The sequence below is a fragment of the Mastacembelus armatus genome, chromosome 6, assembly GCF_900324485.2.
Source record: "Mastacembelus armatus chromosome 6, fMasArm1.2, whole genome shotgun sequence".
Classification (NCBI taxonomy): Eukaryota; Metazoa; Chordata; class Actinopteri; order Synbranchiformes; family Mastacembelidae; genus Mastacembelus; species Mastacembelus armatus.
Window position 1 is genome coordinate 12,148,163 of NC_046638.1, and position 6,000 is coordinate 12,154,162.

A 6,000-nucleotide genomic window follows, 5' to 3' on the forward strand; every position below is an offset into this window, starting at 1 on the left:
AATTCTGTTCTGGATTTCACAGGGAGCCAGTGAAGAGAAGCTAATACTTCTCTTTAGTATTTAAAAAAACAAAGGTTGTGTGCCCACCTGCATTGAGACCGAGGCAGATTTAAAGGCATAATTAGAAAACAGCAGAGGTGCTTGTGCTCTCATGTCAAAAGCAGCATTTTCAATAGATCTAGCATCATAATCACCTTGATCTTCAACACACTTATTTGAATTTCCACTTGCAACTACGAACTCTGTCAAACTGCACTTCTAGACATATAGGAAAAGTTACCCAGCCAGTAAACTAGGGATATTGCTGTTATGTGGTATAGTCCTTCAACATTCATCAATTGCACATCCGGGCTTCTGCTGTATGAGCCTAATACAGTGAGACAGTTTCCATGATTCCACTTTTATCCTCCTAAGGGTCTGTTCTCCATTTGATCTGCCTCCACAATAATAATGTAGTTTCAGGCTTTATCTGTTAAGCCTAATACTGTATCCATACAGCATATAACTTTGAAGATTGTCATTACACATGCAGCAGGAATTAACCAGTGAATTAACAATTCTATGGAAGAGAATTAAAAAAAAAGCAGCTGAGTATTTATATTCCTTTTTCTTTCTCACTCTTTTCATTTTTCCTCACCATTCCCTCTTCCTTCAATTGCCTCCTTCTTTCCATTCCCCCTACATCCCAAACCCCTCTCAGCTCCATTGGCTTTGTAACTTATAGAGAAGATAATTCAATTTCATGTTCCATTGGCTCAGCGAACAGGAAAGTAGAAATAAGTTGTGGCATGCAACTGCCTCAAGAGTGATTTTCTTTCTCTTCTATGCTCTCTTTTCTGACCACTTTTGCCTGTTCTTCCTCCAACTCTGCCTCCTTTTCATGCCTCCCTTTAACTTCCAGTTTCATCTTTTTGCATAATCTCTGTCTATCTGACCAGCATAAAGCTTTCTGTCCTCCAAAGGAAAAAAAAACAGCATCTCTGTGGAATTTGTTTATCCCTGTAAAACATTTGAGGTTTTACATCAGTTGATCAGCTATTTTAAGTTTGGTTCATGCGTTTCCAGTGTGTAGCTGAGAAACCAAATGTAAGAACATATTTGCACTTAGTGCAGCCAAAAACTGTTTTCATCAGTACAAACATTCTGCCACCTCTGCATAGTAACTGAGGCCCTCTTTGCAGCTGTTGTTGCAGCTCTGCATAAGAAGAGTATTGCTTTTTAATTTAAAAATAACATTACCACACACATGCACACCACAATTTTACCTTATACTGCTGTATAGTAGACTTTATGGCTGCCTAATCTTAATAAAATCACAGAATATGAAATTTAATTTTAAAATATTATTTATTTCAATAACATCAGGAAAAGAAAGAATACTACAATATTTCACTCAAACAAAACCTCAATTTTAAAGAAATTTTACTATTGTAAAAATATATGTAGATAAAAGTAAAAAGTATGCCAGAATATACTCTGAGTAAACATTACTGTTACTTTTTTTTATAAAACAGTGGGCCGATAAAGGTCAATACACTGAGGATTGAATGAGGGCATGGGGTTCAGGTCTAAAGGTGGGTGTGGGCCTGGGGTTACTGCAGGGCAGGAGGAAGTGGCAGGATCTGGAAGACACTAAAGTTAGTGAAATTCCAAGGCAAACAGAGAATGACTGAATGACACCCTAGGTCTGCAGAAGAAAGGAATGGTGATGCACCTCCTGGAAACCCACTGCAGTCGGACAAGCCCACAGCAGGGACGGCCTGAACCTCAGTAAACTCGATCCCAGCAGTCAGATAAGTAATCGGGACTGTGTGTCTCAAACTTATTTCAATTTGAGTTCCCTAGCCTATCTGTCTCCAAAACTGCCCATCTGCAGAAGGGACCATATGGGGCCGGTGCAATGTGGGTGCATTGGTGGCCCAATCCTCAGATGGCTAAACTCGCTTTTGGGACATAGAACATCACCTCACTGGTGGAGAAGGAGCCTGAGCTTGTGTGGAATGTTGAAAGGTACTGATTACAAATTGTCGGGATCACCTCCATGCATGACCTGGGCTCTGGAACCAAACGTCTTGAGAAAGGCTGGACTTCCACTCAGGAGTTGCCCAGGGTGAGTGACAGCAGGCTGGCATGGGCTTGTTAATAGCCCACCTCCATCGCACATTGGAGTTCACCCTGGTGAAAGAGAGGGTTGTATCCCTGTGCCTTCAGGTCGGGGATCAGGTTCTCACTGTTTGTGCTTATGCACGAAATGATGGTTCAGAGTACCTGCCTTCTTGGAGTCTCTAGGAGAGGTACTCCAACTGGGGACCCCATCATTCTACTGGGGGACCTCAATGCTCATCTGGGCAACGACAGTGAGACCTGGAGGGGTGTGATTGGGAGGAACAGCCTACCCGATCTGAACCCGAGTGATGTGGTAGGTAGATGTGATTTCTGTGGTAGTCTGTGCTTTGTGCTGGTGCAGGATAATGCCCAGCCTCATATGGCCAGTGTGTAGGTACATTCTAGATAATGAAAGTATTGATACTATTGACTGGCCTTTACTTTACCTTAACCTAACTTCAACTGGACATCCAATGTCACCAAGTACCATCTCAGACTTTCCAGAAGCTCACTGATGCCCTGATCCAGGTCTTGGAGAAGATTTCAAGTTCAATTTTTATTTTTTATAGTGTGTTTCACAAAAAGTTGTCACAACACATTAGACACAAACCCAAAAATGCTGAACCAATGATTTCTCACACTTAAATGGTTCAGATCATCAAGAAAAGAAAAATCATAACTAAAATAACATAAAACTAGACAATCCAGATTACTGCTCTAATAGACACAGGAAAAGAGGTACGTCTTCAGGCTCCTCTTAAAACCTGAAATGCTGGGAGTGGATTTAATTACCCTTTGGGCCCGAGGCCTATTTTTTAGAACTGCTTGAAAATTGCATACCCATAGTGAAATGAGTATATCTCTGCAACTACAAGGCCTAGTTGAACACTTTTGGTGTCATATTAAAGAGAAAACTTATGAGATTTGTTCGGATGTGTAAATATCAGTATATGTGTTACTGGTGAGGAGTAAATGAAGATGGCACACAGCAAAAATTTTAGATTTTCAGCCTCACCTAATAAAAAAAAGCAGTGTTATAATGAATATCTCTTGAGAATAATGCTGCAATAGCCCTTATGAAATGATAATAAAACATGTTAACATTATCTATGCAATTGTTTAATGTGATAAACTGAAACAATCAAGTGGAAAGTTTCGAATCTGCGACCCCAAAATACAGCTCTTTCCTTTCTAAAGCGTCCATTCAATTTTCTCACTACTTCCGTATATGTCATTTCCCAGGGCTCTATGTCCGCAACGGATTGGTCGATTTGAGTGACTGGCACCTTGTTTGAATTGTTAGCGCCAGTAGCTACACTCGCTAAAATGAGATTGATAGCAAATCAACTAATCAGAATCTGTCAAATGCTATGACAACAATGATAACAGATCACTGAACTTATCCAAAAGCAAGCACGGTCCAGGGACCCAAATGAAACAATATAATTTAGTTGCTAGGACTTTGAAAGATGACTGTGAGGGCAGGACTGAATGACAGTGATGTGGGATTTAACCCTCTGGGGTCTGAGGGGGTTTTTGGGGCCTGGACAAATTTTGACATGTCCTGACATTTGTGCTTTTTTCAGTGTTTTTTAAACATATTAATGTCTAAAGTCTAATAACACTGTAATCAGCACAAAATTGGCTACAATAATATGTGAGCTTCAAGTTTATACATTATTGTGTTTTTGAGAAAAAAGTGTTTATGCATGGTTAGTGAAAAACTACAATTTTTTACTCACTGAAATAAGACCATAAAACACAAACAGGTTCACAAGACTTTGGAGACCAGCATGTTGTAGGCTAAAGTGTTTACTTCAGAGTGCTGTGAATGTCATCTTGTTCACACATTCACAGTAAACAATACACTGATTTAAATTTTCTAAGACACTTTTTGTCCAGAAAGGCCATATGCAAGAGGGTGTGTCTGAGGATGAATAGTCATGTGATTTACCTGAGAACACAAAAGACGCATCACCAGATCCCTAGACGCTGTCCCTGCAACTCATCACGAGCATGTCCAGACATTGTTGGGAGTGCATGCAGGCACGTGGGGGGCCATAGACACTTCTTAGTCACATTATAAATTGCTGTGATGAAATTGGCGGAACTTGGATGATCCTGTGATTTAAATTTTTCCACTTTTATCTTCAATTTAATTTTTAATACAGCCCTCCATCGTTTGATGAGTTTGGTTCCTAGTGTCATTTTGTAATGAACAAATTATACTGTGTACATAAGGAAAGATTTTCAACTTGATCATGATCTGATATGTGATTTAAATGTTCCCTTTATTTTTTTTTAATTGTATATTTGGGGCCACGATAATTTATTAGCACCAACAAGCTTTTTTTCCAAAGGAAACATTCTGCAATGAGATATAGTTTCTTTCTATTGTATATTGTGCTTAAACACACACAGAAACCAGTCAATCGGATTATTCTCCATACAGCTTAGAACTATTTTATCACTTATGTACAAAGAAATAATTCACAGATGCAGAAACCGCACATGTTCAAGTGCCTCTAAAGTACACAGATGTCCAGACATGCTCACATCAACTTACACACATTATACAGCACTCTTATTCAGAACATTAATATTTAAAATGCTTGTCTAGAGTTATTGATGTCTATGGCTGGCTCCCCGAATGTTACAGGACATTAAGTGGGTGTGTGTGTGTGTGTGAAGGAGGGCTATACAATTACAATAGAAAGTATACACTGCAACCCTATCCTACACAAAATTGGTAATGTCTATCACATGGCTCATTCCCAAAACATGCACTCGCACACTCTCATGCTTATCTTGAATGACAGTCACACACACAGGGGGGCTGACAGAGATACCGTCCACAAAGAGAGGCAGACAGGGTCAGTAAAGACAGATAGCTGGTCAGCACACCACTGCTACCATCAGTTGTATCATGGGCAATCTCATGTTTACTCAAAATTCATTACAATCATTGATGTACCTTTGATGTAGCAAGATACTTTTTGAATCTGTCAAGCCTAGCAAAGTGACAATGGGCTGCAAAAGCCACGTTTCATAAACAATGAATGGCAGCCGATGCTGTTCCAGCATTTAGAATCTCTGAGTGTAAACTGTCCATAAAGCCTTTGACACGTGTGATTGCACCATCATTATCACTGCACAGAGTGTTGAGACTAAAGATAAAAAAGGGAGAATGAGGAAACCAGAACAGAGTCAGGACTGGATATCAAAACAAAAAAAGCAAAAATCAGAGTTGAGTAGACATGACCGCTAACCCTCCAACCCTGCCAATCTGTTCCCTGATTGGTTCAATCAATTCTACAAAGACCAATCAGCTCCAGCACTGACCTTCATGTATTTCTTGCATTCACTGGCAAAGATGGAGTGAGAGATGTGGGAAATAATGATGGCAGCAGATGTGGCTGATAGGGCAGAAGAGAAGGAATCTTCAATGCTGTATCTCTTCTGTAGCTATTTTCCCATATATTATGGTTTTATTGGGGAAATTGTCCAATAGCAGAAACCTTTTAAAGCAAAGTCTCGCCCTGAAGCACTTATAAAGAGCTTATATTATTGCCTGTGTGTGTGTGTGTGTGTGTGTGTGTGTGTGTTTTAGCACAGTAGTGACAGCATTGGGCTTTAATAAGACCTGTGTACAATACTGTAAGAGTATTTGCCCACTTCCTGATTTTTTTTTTTTTTTTTTGTATATTTGTCACACTTAAATGGTTCAGATCATCAATAATTTTTTATATTACACAAAGATAACCCAAGTAAATATAATACACAAAGATAACCCAAGTAAATATAAAATGTAGTTTGTAAATGATGATTTCCTTTATTTAGGAAAAAAAGCCATCCAAATCTATCTGGCTCTATGTGAAAAGGTTTTTTTTTTTT